Below are 15,602 nucleotides of genomic sequence, written 5' to 3'. Positions count from 1 at the left end.
ATTAGTGTCCCAAATTAACAGTGCAGCTGATCACCATTGCATTTATTCCAGGAAGAAAGGAGGTAATAATTTCACAGGTAAGTTATATAGGTCTCATGCGTAGAACATACACAGTGCTCAACAAATTCTTCTGCACCATGCTATCTTTTTACAACGTGGTTAAAAATGTAAAATAATTGCAAGTGGAATTTTGACCTGTTACGGTGCTTCTATTTTTTTTTGTTATAAATCGTAACACCCAGAATGCTTAAAGGCATAACTGTCTATGATCATGGAAGAGGATGCAGTTATCGAGAATATCTATCTGCTGTACACAACCTTAGTAGAGGGATATGCCCTATTTTAATGAGAAAGCATTTGCATAAAGCTGCTATGGGTATTGCAGGTTGTGTTTGTTGGCCAGCTAGTAGTACCAGTGTGTTATTTGACATCTTATTCCTAAATTTGCAAAGCACTCTGAGACATCATTCTGATGTGACAACCACTACATAAACAGTTTGTTTATTTTCAGTATGTTGCTGATGCACCACAATGCTTGAGAGAAGATTATTTTGGTTACAACTGTGCCAATGATGTGGTTGACCATTGAAAAACATGAATGCTCTGCTGTTTATTTTAAACTAGTATTTATTTGATTTCTGACTTCCACTTACATGAGAAAGTAACATGGCTTGAACCACATTACGTAAAGTAGAATTATTAGGGTCAAATTGTTAGACATCCTAGGAATTTTTAATATTATGCTGCCAAAGTCATCTGACTTTTGGGTTCTATATGTCTGCCCCCCCAGTTCCTTCTCTACCATGTCATATTGACTAAGCATCTGTTAATTCTCCTTGTTTAGTTTTATTCTTTATTGTAACTATAGTAACAGATTTATCCTTGCTTCTGTTTCTCCAACATTCATTGAATATGAATGTCTCAACCCTACCAGTGATAAGCCTTCACAATGCAAAACCCTGACTTTAACCTGATTCTCCAAGTGGGGAAGAGGTGGATTCTGGTTGGACCTCTGTTTTATACCCCGTCCAAGTTTACTCATTATTGAAATCCTGCAAATCTGGATAGGCTTTTGAACATTCTGGATCTGTCAGATCTCTGTTACATATAAGTTTCAGATTGTTGGATTTGAATGTAGCCATAAGAGGTATGAATGAGGCTGATCTGTTAGGTTCTCACAAATATTGCAGCAAGTTTTACTTGTCAATAATCCAAGTTCTAAAGTTACTTATTATGGATTTTTGCAATGTTATTCCTACCTCTTTCACAAACACTTCACAGTCCAGTGCAGAACAAAAGGATTCCACATTATAAGCTAAATAGTGTTACTGGCTACATAACTGAAATTTTTTAGCTGCTAAATATATCAAACTGTCCTCAGGCTGTTTCATTGTTTGCTCTATATTTATTTTTAAATTAAATTAAATTACATTTTGGAACCCAATGTTAAATTTGCCAATTAAGGAATTAAACAGATTTAATAGATGCATATGGAGTAGTGTTTGTGACTTGATAAAGCATCTGTACTTCTATATGAGAACATCTAGTGGTCATGACCTGTAAGGCAATCTTAGAGCACCATTTACATCGAGGCTTCTTCATTGAAACTAACCTAGCAACTTAACTAAGAGTCAGGATGGAAATGAATGCCCTCCCCCCACCCTGGGTGGCGTGATTGGAGGCAGGGAGAATTTAATCAGCTAGGAGGGTGTGGGGCGGAGAACCTGGCATCTTCCTTCCTCTGACTGGATTAAGTATGGGATGGGAAAGGCAATTTATACCCAATTAAGGACCTCATCCTGCAGCCGCTGGTATTCAATCAGTGATGGTTAGGGGAGTCGCCATGTGGGGACACCCTTAAAAGCAAATGCGAGCTTCCTGAGTGGGGAGTCCCTCCATCAAAGACACCCAATGTTTGATCGAGCAGTCTAGCATTAGGGGAGGGGCACCAGGGGAGCCTGCTGACAGCCCTTTCTTCCAAAAACCTCCCTCCCCGACCACAAATCTGAAACCCCCTCTCCATGACCCCCATCGCACCCTCGCTCATCTGTAGCCTGGATCCCTTGGCAGTCCTAGGTCTGTGGTGTATGTAATATCGGCAGTAGCCACCGCCCCCATTGTTGCTGATGGGCAGTGGAGAGCTACTGGCCTTTGATTGGCTGTCAGCCTTAGGGGCCGAATTTCCACCCCTGGGGTCCTAAGTCCCAATGTTGGCCAGCTAAGTGCCTGGGGCACTTTATTCTGGAGGAACTTACCCTGTAGCTTCCATCAGCTCTCTAGCCAGTAGGTAAGACCCCCATCGTCAACATTAAATTCAGCCCTCAAATTTTTCACATAAGCGAATACGGATTATGACTATATACTTTGCTTTTTTTCTCCGAACATATTTAAAGGTAACTTTGAACCAGGGATCTCTCAACACATCACCCTCTGACAGGGTTTTGCTTTATGGACTCCCTGTGGAGTCTCCTCTTCCCGCTGCTGGTTGAATACCAGCAGTGGTGGGATGAGGCATTCAAGTGGATACTAGTTGCCCATTTAAGGGCCTCAATTAGCATCTAGGTGGGTAGGCCCTCCCGCCCTTGATTTAATTAGGTAGAGGTGGGAAGGTGGCAGGGCCCCCATCCTGCCCTCTCCAGCCTGATTAAATGTCCTCACCTCCAAACTCACCGCCGGGGAACAGTACATTCTTCCCAAAGTGAAGGAAAGAAAGGTCGGATTAAGAGAGAGAAAAAAAGAGTAGAGGGAAGAGTTAGAAAAGAAACAGTACATTTATAAAACATCCAGGAAAAATTTACTGACAGCGCGAGTGACATTCCAGATCTCCGAGGTTGAGTGGCATGTCAGGAACATAAATCACTTTATTAGCATTGTCCTTATGACATGAATTACCAGCCCTGAATGACTGTGGCATGATAAATTTGTATTAATGACAGAAATCTCGTAATTTCATGACACATAATGGGGAGGCTCAAGGCTCATCAAGAACATTGCTACAGGAGTTCTTTAAGTCAATGTCCTGGGCCCAAGGGCAGAGTTTTATGAGTTGGTGAGTGGGAAGGGGCCCGCTCGCCGATGTGTAAAATGACCCGCGGTGACATCGGGCGGAACTCCCAACGTCACCGCGCCCAATTTAAATTTTCAGGAAGGCGGGAGCACAGCAAAATCAGCTGCGCACCCACCGACCTGTCAATGGCCAATTGAGGCCATTGACAGAGTCAATTAAGTAATTAAAGGACCTGCCTGTCCAACCTTAAGGTTGGCGGGCAGGCCAGAAGCCCCGGCGGGAACTAGAAAAAACATGAAACCTCACCCACGGGCGGGATGAGGTTTCATGTTGCTTTACAATATTTTAATAAAGATTTTGTAAAAATTATGGACATGTCCCAACTCCTGTGACATTGTCACATGAGGGGACATGTTAGGGAAATTTTATTTTTCTATTTTTGCCTTTTTTACATTTGCAGCCGATCTCTCTGAAGCTGCACTTAGCCTCAGGGAGATGAGTGCGCTCTTTCGTGCACGTGCGCAAAAGAGCGGACTCTCAATTTTGGGAATTCCCCCCCCCCACCGCCTGCACAGGGAGCGCATAGCACTTCTGTGCTGACTTCAGGCTGGGTGGGCCTTAATTGGCCTGCCCACATAAAATGGCGCCACGCCTCCGATCGGGGGCGCCGATCGGAAGGACGCCCGTACACGCCCGCCCATCAACTTCCCCCTCGATGGGGGGAAAATCCAGCCCCAAATCTCTTCAATTGGTTCACTTATTACTTTGAAAATGCAAGTCTAGGCGGTGCAGAGGAACAAAAGGATATTGGAGTATACAAATACGCCAATCCCTATAAGTTGTAGCATAGGTTAGCAATGCCATAAAAAACCAAGCAAAGCAGGAGAGTTTATTACTAGAGGGATTGAATTGAAAAGTAGGGAAGTTACGTGAAACCTGTATCGAATCTTGATTAGACCACACTTCGAGGACTGCGTGCAGTTCTGGCTGCCGCCATATTATGGAAAGGATATAGAGTCACTGGAGAGGGTGCAGAAAAGGTTTACAAGGATGATAGCAGAAATGCATGGATATACATATCACAAAAGGACTGACAGGCTGGTTCTCTTTTCTCTCAAAAAAAGAAAGGCTGGGGAGTCACCTAATAAATGTATTTAAGATTATGAGAAGCTTTGATAGAGTGGATACAGAGAGATTGTTTCCTCCTGTGGGGGATAGCACAACTAGAGGCCATCAATATAAGATAGTCACCATTAAATCCAGTAGTGAATTCAGAAGAAACTTCTTTGCCAGAAGAGTGGTGAGAATGTGGGACTCGCCATCCCAGGGAGTGGTTGAAGCGAATAGTATTCGATGCATTTAAGGAGAAGCTAGACAAGCATATGAGGGAGAAGGGAATAGAGAGTTACACTGGCACAGTTAGATAAGGAAAGGTGGAAGGCAGTCCAATTGGAGCATACACACCAGCATGGACAGGTTAGAACCATAGAATGATTACAGCATAGAAGGAGGCTATTCAGCCCATCATGTCTGTGCTGGGTCTCTGAAGCAGCAATTCACCTCGTGCCACTCAGATGCCTTTTCTCTGCAGCTATGCAGACTTTTCCTTTTTACATAATGATAAAATTCCCTTTTAAGAGCCTACGGGCAACATTTTCCCCCCGTCCGGTGGGGTGGGGATGGGGAGTGGCGGGAGCGGGTGCGAGCAGGTGGGCTTCCGATTGGCACCCTGGGTCGGGGGCGCGCCGCCATTTTATGTGAGCCGGCCAATTAAGGCCCGCCCAGTGTGATGTCCGCCAGGAAATGCTATGCGCTCCCTGTGCGGGTGGGGGTGGGGGGGGGGGGGGGGATTCCCTCAGCCGGGAGTGAGTTCTTTCGCACATGCGCGCGGAGGAGCACACAGATCTCCCTGAGGCAAAGTGCTGCCTCAGGGAGATCGGCTCCAAATTTAAAACTTTGAATAAAGATTAGAAAAAAATTTCCCTGCCATATCCCCTGATGTGACACTGTCACATGAGTTGGGACATATCCATAACTTTTATTGTAAAATATTCTGCATTTTTTAAATCACTCATGAAACCTCATCCCGCCCCGTGGATGAGGTTTCATGTTTTTTCAACCTTAAGGTTGGACGGGCGGGTCCATTAATGAGTTCAGTTGGTTTTTTAATGGCCTCAATAGGCCGTTGACAGGTCGGCGGGTGCACATCCAAGACGCATGTCCGACATCACCCCGTGTCATTTTACGCGTCGGCAAGCGGGCCCCACACCTGTTCGCCGACCAGAAGATGCTGGCCTATATTGATCCTGCCTCCACCACACTCTCAGGCAGTGCATTCCAGATCCTAACCACTCACTGTATGAAAGAGTTTTTCCTCATGTTACCATTGCTTCCATTGCTTCTTTTGCCAATTACCTTGAAGCTGTGCCCCCTGGTTCTCGACCATTCCACCAATGGGAACAGTTTCTCTCTATCTATTCTGTCCCGACCCCTCATAATTTAGAATACCTCTATCAAATCTCCTCTCAACCTTTTCCTCTCCAAGGAGATAAGTTCAAACTTCTCCAATCTTTTTACATAACTGAAGTTCCTTATCCCTGGAACCATTCCTGTGAATTTCTACGCCCTTTCTAATGACTTCAACATCCTTCCCGTAGCGTGGTGCCCAGAACTGGATGCAATACTCCAGTTGAGCCGGAACCAATGTTTTATACAGATATACCACATCAACAGCACTACCCTCTTTGTAACCTCATCAAAAAACTCAAGCAAGTCAGTTAAACAGGATTTGCCCTTAATGAATCGCTGCTGGCTTTCCTTAATTAATCTGAATTTGTCCATGTGACCATTAATTTTGTCTGAAATTACTGTTTCTAGAAGCTTCCCCATCACCGAAGTTAAACTGACTGGCTTGTGGTTGCTGGCCTTATCTTTTTTGAACAAGGATATAACATTTGCAATTCTCCAGTCCTCTGGCACCATCCCAGAGTCTAAGGCAGATTGAAAAATTGTGGCCAGTGCTGCTACAATTTCCACTCCCACTTCCTTCAGTATCCATGGATGCACTTCATCCAGTTGTCTTATCAGCTTTAAGTAAAGGCAGCCTATTCAATACCTCCTCCTTATCAATTTGAAACCCTTCTAGTGTCTGAACTAGCTTCTCTTTCACAATGGCCTGCACAGCATCATCTTCCATGATAAAGAAAAATGCAAAGTATTCATTTAATATCTCAGCCATGCCCTGTGTATCCATGCATGAATCCTCTTTATAGCCCCTAATCAGCCCCACTCCTCCTCTTACCACCCTTTTACTATCTATATGCTTTTAGAAGGATTTTGGATTCCCTGTTCTGTTAGCTGTAAGTCTCTTCTCATACTCTATCTTAGCTTTCCTTATGTGGTTTTTCAATCCCCCTCTGAACCTTCTACATTCAGCCAGGTTCTCAATTGTATTATCCACGTGACATCTGTCATAAGCACACTTTTTCTGTTTTTTATCTTAATCTCTATACCTTTCCCCATCCAGGGAGCTCTGGATTTGTTTGCCCTACTTTCCCCCTCCCTTGAATGTATGTGAGCAATCTCTTCTTTCAGGGCAGCCTATTGTGTAGTTACAATTTTGCCTGTTAATCTTTAATTCCAATTTGTCTGGGTCAGATCCATTCTTACCCCACTGAAGTTGGCTTTCTCTAGTTAATTATTCTTACACTGGATGACTCCTTGGCCCTTTCAATAGCCAACCTAAAGCTTATGATACAATTATCACTGTTCGCTAAATGTTCCCTTACAGACATTTGATTTACTTGGTCCACCTCATTCCCAAGAACCAAGTCCAGCAATGTCTCCTTTCTCATTGGAATGGAAAATACTGCCGTAGAAAATTCTCTTGAACACACTCCATGAACCTTTGCCTCTCTCTGCCCTTTACTACTGTCCCAGCCTATATTCAGATAATTAGAGGCCCCCATTATAACTACTCTATAATTCATGCACTTCTCTGTCATTTCCATATGGATTTGTTTCTCTACACCTTTACCGCTAGATGGTGGCCTATAGACCACACTGAGCAATGTAACTGCTCCATTTTTGTTCCTTAGCTCCAGCCAAATAGATTATGTCCTTGACCCATCTGGGACATTCTCTCTGTCCAGGATTGCAATGTTCCCCATAATTACTACTGCAACCCCACTCCTTTCCTTCCTGTCTTATCCTTCCTGAACACCTTGTATCCAGAAATATTTAATACCCAGTCCTGACCATCCTTGAGCCAGGTCTCTGTTATAGCCACAACATCATGGTTCCATGCGGCTATCTGCATCTGCAACTCACCAATCTTATTTACCAGACTGCATACATGCACAGTAGCCCTAATTTAAGCTTTATTACTTTTCCTCTTGTGCTGAACCCATCTGCTAAATTACCATTTTCTACTCTAGTACTATCTATCTCTCCCAATATTCTTTGCACCTTGGTATCCCTCTCTAGTATTAGATCCTGGTTCCCACACCTCTGCCAAGTTAGTTTAAACCCTCCCCAATAGCACTAGCAAATCACCCCGCAAAGAAACTGGGCCTGGCGCTGTTTAGATGCAACCTATCCAGGTCCCGTCACGCCCGAGAGCTGATCCCAATTTCCCAACAACCTAAAGCCCTCCCTCCTATACATTTCTCCAGCTGTGCATTCACCTGCTCTATCTTCTTATTTCTACTCACTTGCTTGTGGTACTGGGAGTAATCCAAAGATTACTACTTTTGAGGCCGTGCTTGCTAATTTCCTACCTAGCTCCCTATATTCTGAAGGCAGGACCACATCCCTCTCTCTAGCTATGTCGTTGGTACCAATGTAGACCATGACCTTTGGCTGTTCACCTTCCCCAGTCAGAGTGCTCTGAAGCCATTCAGTGACATCCTTGACACTAGCACCAGGGAGGCACAAAACCATTCTAGATTCATGCCTGCGACTGCAGAAAATCCCGCCTGTTCCCCTTAATATTGAATCTCCTATCAATATTGCTCATCCAGTCTTCCTTGTAGCCCTCTGTAGAGCTGAGCCACCTGTGGTACCAGGGATTTGGCTCTGGCTAGACTCCCCAGATGAATCATCACTCATCAGTATTCAGAACTGGTTGCAGAGTGGGATGCACTCAGGGTATTCCTGCACCGCCTGCCTATTTCTTCTTGATTCCCTGGTGGTCACCTATAACCTCTCTCCCTGTATGCTCTTAAACTGCGGGATAACCACATCTATAAATGCGCTAACCATAAAGCTCTCAACCTTGCAGATGCATTGCAGTGATGCCAGCTGCTGCTCAAGCTCCAAAACCCAACATTTGAGCTGCTAGACCTGATGACATTTCCTGCACATGTGGTTATCCAGGACATGGGGTTCCTACATGGAACAGGATGTGCACTCTGGGGTCGGAGCTGTCCTGCCATTCCTTTATCTATTAAATAATGAAACTCAATAGCCATTCACTTCTCTTCATCTGTTGTCACTTAAGTATGGAGAGGTCAATTAAAATGTTTTACTTAATCTTTATTATCAAAACAAAATTAAATTCTTAACTTCCCAACTCCATAGATTCACTTTTTAACTTTGGAGAAAGGGAAACAAAACTACAGTATGAGGCAGCCAATCAACTCATGTCCTTCCTGTGATGTCAGTTTGAGTTTTATTTTCTCTTGCACATCAGTGATCCCCACCTGCTTCACAGTGATCCCAGTCTGCTTCACACTGATCCCCCCCTACTTCACAGTGATCCCAGTCTGCTTCACACTGATCCCCCCCTACTTCACAGTGATCCCAGTCTGCTTCACAGTGATCCCAGTCTGCTTCACAGTGATCCCCACCTGCTTCACAGTGATCCCAGTCTGCTTCACACTGAACCCCCGCTAATTCACAGTGATCCCAGTCTGCTTCACACTGATCCCCCCCTACTTCACAGTGATCCCAGTCTGCTTCACACTGATCCCCCCCTACTTCACAGTGATCCCAGTCTGCTTCATAGTGATCCCAGTCTGCTTCACAGTGATCCCCACCTGCTTCACAGTGATCCCAGTCTGCTTCACACTGAACCCCCGCTAATTCACAGTGATCCCAGTCTGCTTCACACTGATCCCCCCCTACTTCACAGTGATCCCAGTCTGCTTCACAGTGATCCCCACCTGCTTCACAGTGATCCCCACCTGCTTCACACTGATCCCCAACCTGCTACACAGTGATCCCCACCTGCTTCACACTGATCCCCACCTGCTTCACACTGATCCCAGTCTGCTTCACAGTGATCCCCACCTGCTTCACACTGATCCCAGTCTGCTTCACAGTGATCCCCACCTGCTTCACAGTGATCCCAGTCTGCTTCACAGTGATCCCCACCTGCTTCACAGTGATCCCACCTGCTTCACAGTGATCCCCACCTGCTTCACACTGATCCCCACCTGCTTCACAGTGATCCCCACCTGCTTCACAGTGATCCCCACCTGCTTCACACTGATCCCCAACCTGCTTCACAGTGATCCCCACCTGCTGCACAGTGATCCCCACCTGCTTCACAGTGATCCCCACCTGCTTCTCAGTGATCCCCACCTGCTTCACAGTGATCCCAGTCTGCTTCACAGTGATCCCAGTCTGCTTCACAGTGATCCCCACCTGCTTCACAGTGATCCCCGCCTGCTTCACAGTGATCCCAGTCTGCTTCACAGTGATCCCAGTCTGCTTCACAATGATTCCCACCTGCTTCACAGTGATTCCCACCTGCTTAACAGTGACCCCAACCTGCTTCACAGTGACCCCAACCTGCTTCACACCGATCCCCATCTGCTTCACAGTGATCCCCACCTGCTTCACAGTGATCCCCACCTGCTTCACAGTGATCCCCACCTGCTTCACAGTGATCACAGTCTGCTTCTCAGTGATCCCAGTCTGCTTCTCAGTGATCCCCACGTGCTTCTCAGTGATCCCCACGTGCTTCTCAGTGATCCCAGTCTGCTTCACAGTGATCCCAGTCTGCTTCACAATGATTCCCACCTGCTTCACAGTGATTCCCACCTGCTTAACAGTGACCCCAACCTGCTTCACAGTGACCCCAACCTGCTTCACACCGATCCCCATCTGCTTCACAGTGATCCCCACCTGCTTCACAGTGATCCCCACCTGCTTCACAGTGATCCCCACCTGCTTCACAGTGATCACAGTCTGCTTCTCAGTGATCCCAGTCTGCTTCTCAGTGATCCCCACGTGCTTCTCAGTGATCCCCACGTGCTTCTCAGTGATCCCAGTCTGCTTCTCAGTGATCCCCACGTGCTTCACAGTGATCCCAACCGGCTTCACAATGATCCCAACCTGCTTCGCAGTGATTCCCACCTGCTTCACAGTGATTCCTACCTGCTTCACAGTGATCCCCACCTGCTTCACAGTGATCCCCACCTGCTTCAGAGTGATCCCAACCTGCTTCAGAGTGATCCCAACCTGCTTCAGAGTGATCCCAGTCTGCTTCTCAGTGATCCCAGTCTGCTTCACAGTGCTCCCAGTCTGCTTCACAGTGCTCCCAGTCTGCTTCACAGTGATCCCCACCTGCTTCACAGTGATCCCCACCTGCTTCACACTGATCCCAGTCTGCTTCACAGTGATCCCCACCTGCTTCACAGTGATCCCCACCTGCTTCACAGTGATTCCAACCTGCTTCACAGTGATCCCCACCTGCTTCACAGTGATCCCCACCTGCTTCAGAGTGATCCCAACCTGCTTCAGAGTGATCCCAACCTGCTTCACAGTGATCCCAACCTGCTTCACAGTGATCCCCACCTGCTTCACAGTGATCCCCACCTGCTTCACACTGATCCCAGTCTGCTTCACAGTGATCCCCACCTGCTTCACACTGATCCCAGTCTGCTTCACAGTGATCCCCACCTGCTTCACAGTGATCCCAGTCTGCTTCACAGTGATCCCCACCTGCTTCACAGTGATCCCACCTGCTTCACAGTGATCCCCACCTGCTTCACACTGATCCCCACCTGCTTCACAGTGATCCCCACCTGCTTCACAGTGATCCCCACCTGCTTCACACTGATCCCCAACCTGCTTCACAGTGATCCCCACCTGCTGCACAGTGATCCCCACCTGCTTCACAGTGATCCCCACCTGCTTCTCAGTGATCCCCACCTGCTTCACAGTGATCCCAGTCTGCTTCACAGTGATCCCAGTCTGCTTCACAGTGATCCCCACCTGCTTCACAGTGATCCCCGCCTGCTTCACAGTGATCCCAGTCTGCTTCACAGTGATCCCAGTCTGCTTCACAATGATTCCCACCTGCTTCACAGTGATTCCCACCTGCTTAACAGTGACCCCAACCTGCTTCACAGTGACCCCAACCTGCTTCACACCGATCCCCATCTGCTTCACAGTGATCCCCACCTGCTTCACAGTGATCCCCACCTGCTTCACAGTGATCACAGTCTGCTTCTCAGTGATCCCAGTCTGCTTCTCAGTGATCCCCACGTGCTTCTCAGTGATCCCCACGTGCTTCTCAGTGATCCCAGTCTGCTTCTCAGTGATCCCCACGTGCTTCACAGTGATCCCAACCGGCTTCACAATGATCCCAACCTGCTTCGCAGTGATTCCCACCTGCTTCACAGTGATTCCTACCTGCTTCACAGTGATCCCCACCTGCTTCACAGTGATCCCCACCTGCTTCAGAGTGATCCCAACCTGCTTCAGAGTGATCCCAACCTGCTTCAGAGTGATCCCAGTCTGCTTCTCAGTGATCCCAGTCTGCTTCACAGTGCTCCCAGTCTGCTTCACAGTGCTCCCAGTCTGCTTCACAGTGATCCCCACCTGCTTCACAGTGATCCCCACCTGCTTCACACTGATCCCAGTCTGCTTCACAGTGATCCCCACCTGCTTCACAGTGATCCCCACCTGCTTCACAGTGATCCCCACCTGCTTCACAGTGATCCCCACCTGCTTCACAGTGATCCCAACCTGCTTCAGAGTGATCCCAACCTGCTTCACAGTGATCCCAACCTGCTTCACAGTGATCCCAACCTGCTTCACAGTGATCCCAGTCTGCTTCTCAGTGATCCCAGTCTGCTTCACAGTGCTCCCAGTCTGCTTCACAGTGATCTCCATCTGCTTCACATTGATCCCGTCCTGCTTCACAGTGATCCTGACCTGCTTTTCTGGTGATCCTGACCTGCTTCACAGAGATCCCAACCTGCTTCACAGTGATCCCAACCTGCTTCACAGTGATCCCCACCCACTTCACAGTGATCCCAACCTGCTTCACAGTGATCCCCACCTGCTTCACAGTGATTCCAACCTGCTTCACAGTGATTCCAACCTGCTTCACAGTGATCCCCACCTGCTTCACAGTGATCCCAACCTGCTTCACAGTGATCCCCACCTGCTTCACAGTGATCCCCACCTGCTTCACACTGATCCCCACCTGCTTCACACTGATCCCCACCTGCTTCACAGTGATCCCCACCTGCTTCACAGTGATCCCAGTCTGCTTCACAGTGATCATGACTTGCTTCACAGTGATCCCCAGCTGCTTCACATTGATCCTAGTCTGCTTCACAGTGATCATGACTTGCTTCACAGTGATCACAGTCTGCTTCGCAATGATCCTGACCTGCTTTACCATGAGCCCAATCTGCTTCACAGTGATCCCGACCTGTTCCACAGTGATCCCGACCTGTTCCACAGTGATCCCGACCTGCTTCACAGTGATCCCAACATGCTTCACAGTGATCTCCATCTGCTTCACATTGATCCCATCCTGCTTCACAGTGATCCTGACCTGCTTTTCTGGTGATCCTGACCCGCTTCACAGTGATCCTGAGCTGTTTTGCTCTCCTCCCGGTCTGGGCTGTTTCTGTGTCAAAAATCCTATGCAATCAATGACCTTCTCTTCATTGTCAGGTTAGAAGTGGAGATGTATGCTGGTGATTGCACAGTGTTCAGTCCCATTGACAATTCTTCAAATAATGAAGCAATCTGTGCCCACATGCAACAAGACTTGGACAACATCCAGGCTTAGGCTGATAAGTGGCAAATAACATTCATGCTATATAAATGCCAAGCAATGACCATCTTTAACCAGAGAGAGTTTACTTCCTTGCCTTGACATTCATTGGCATAACCATCAACTCCCCTACCAACATCACCCTGGTGGTCACCATTATCCAGAAACTGAATTGGACTAGCCACATAAACACTATGCTTACAAAGAAAAGTTCAGAGGTTAGATATTTTTTGATGAATGACTCACCTCCTGGCTCCCCAAAGCCTTTCCACCAACTACAAGGCACAAGTCAGGAGTGTGATAGAATACTCACCACTTGCCTGGATGAATGTTATTCTGACAGCACCCAAAAAGCTCAACACTATCCAAGATAACCAGCTCACTTGATTGATACCCCATCCACCACCTTAAATATTCACCACCATTAGCTGGTGTGGCAGCATTGTGTACCATCTACAAGATACACTCCAGCAATTCACCAAATCTTCCTTAACAGCACTTCTCAAATCTGCGACCTAGACCCAGAAGGACAAGGGAAGAATGCTCATGGGAATACTATCAATTACCCCCCTCAAGTCATACACCATCCTGATTTGGAAATGAACTGTAATTCTTTGATAAAAGCAAAATACTGCAGATGCTGGAAATATGAAATAAAAACAGAAAATGCTGAAAAAACTCAGCAAGTCTGACAGCATCTGTGGAGAGAGAAACAGAGTTAATGTTTCAAGTCTGTATGACCCTTCTTCAGAGCTGAAGAAGAGTTATACGGATTCAAAACATTAAATCTGTTCCCCTCGCCACAGATGCTGTCAGGCCTGGTGAGTTTTTCCAGCATTTTCTGTTTTTATTTGCAATTCTCTGATTGTCACTGGGATAAAACCCTAGAATTTTATTTCACAGCACTGTGGGAGTAACTTCACCACATGCATTGCAGTGACTGATGAGGCCAGCTCATCACCACCTGGGAAATGAATGCTGGCTTTGACAGCACTGCCCACATTCCACGAATAAAAGAGAATAAAACATTGTTTTTACCCTTTCTTCAAGTAACAATTCAACATACCAGCCATCATGCCTTGGTGCTCCATATCTGGATGGTTCAGTGTTGATCTAGGTTAAATCCCCTACAATCTGGCCTAATACTGCAAGTAACGTGTTTGCAGACAGAATTTACAACAAATATAGTAAAGCCTATGTACCAAAAAGAAGTGTGATATGGAAGACTGGAAGACATGGAAGACTAGACGACAGCGAGTGAGTCACAACTGATAGCCCAGCACTTTCAATAAATAAAGACTGACTCAACCAATAAATTTGCTTCACACTTGTCTGTTCTCCACCCACATCCTTAAAAAGTTGATAAGCAATAAAGACTGGCCTGGCCAGTGACACCCACATACCATGAATGAATAAATTGAAAAAAAATAAAAGAGATGGTCATTTCTTTTGATTTGGGCAAGGCTAATACTGCAGTGGCACAAATAATGGTGGGCACATTGAATTCGCCATTATATCTCGAACAATTTCTTTTTGCTCTCTTGCCCACAGTTCTCTTACTCGCATAGAGTCCGCATAGTTGCATCGCACTTAAACATCCTGCCACACACTTTATCCTCAGTAATTTCCAACCTCCGAATGTTCTAAACAAGTATTATTACTTACTTATTATTACTTGCCAGCCCTTCCATATTCATACTGTTTGTAAGTGTCCTCTCCCAGTCGGCCTTCACCAGCAGAATATCCAATTTGCACCCAAACAAAATCAGCCTTTTTTGCCCTGCGACTTTAATGGCCGTGTTGGCAACAGTGCTAAAATATGTTTAATGGAAAAAAATACTGGCTCCTATACTCCATGCTCCACTGAAAAAGCAAGACTCTTGTTTGTCTTCTATTTATGAAAATGTGGAGTTTGATTACACAGTTTCAAAGGATATATAAGTTAGCATGACTATAAAAAGAAAATCAATATAGTTTGTCCCTGAATGATACCCTGAAATTAAGTGATATTCCTTTAATATAAAAACAAGCTGTGGATTTTCTCTGTTAACTATTTGCATTGTTGAACATTTTTCTTTTCTAATGAGGATATTAATATTTCCCTGGGTGTCGGTGTTCTTGCTCAGTAATGTGATAACTACCTGCAGTGATGATAAAACTGATATCTATCAACCTGCAGGTAGTTGCTATATAATTGGCAGCATTCTGTGACACATTCAAGAACTGCTGGAAACAATTCTACTGTTTTATTAATGTCATTTTGGAAACTTAAAGAGGAAAGACGTTGAAATTTAAATGCTAAACATTCACAATAAAGAGAAATCCAATATGCAAATTGGGAACAGCAACCTAATCCAGACACAATGTTTCATTTGAGGTATGTGTAGGATTTTGTTGCCAATATGGGGGTGGAAATGGAGGTGGCAGGCCTGAAATTTCCCAACATCAGCTGGTGTGCTGGCTTCCTGCCAAGTTCCCAGCCGCCATTTTTCTGGAGGCTGGATAGGGGAACATACGAACATACGACCAAGGAGCAGGAGTGGGCCATTCAGCTTCTTGAGTCTGCTCTGC

The 15,602-nt window shown here is 46.1% G+C and overlaps 1 protein-coding gene across 7 annotated transcripts in view; it reads left to right on the top strand.

Annotated features, from left to right (window-relative positions):
- Positions 1-15,602, top strand: part of rbfox1 (RNA binding fox-1 homolog 1) — a 322,181-nt gene that overhangs the window by 190,588 nt on the left and 115,991 nt on the right. The gene's annotated exons all lie outside the window — the stretch shown is intronic.

The sequence above is a fragment of the Cetorhinus maximus genome, chromosome 15, assembly GCF_964194155.1.
Source record: "Cetorhinus maximus chromosome 15, sCetMax3.hap1.1, whole genome shotgun sequence".
NCBI classification, from domain to species: domain Eukaryota; kingdom Metazoa; phylum Chordata; class Chondrichthyes; order Lamniformes; family Cetorhinidae; genus Cetorhinus; species Cetorhinus maximus.
Note: the sequence above shows the minus strand (reverse complement) of the source record. Positions and strands in the feature narration are given on the sequence as shown.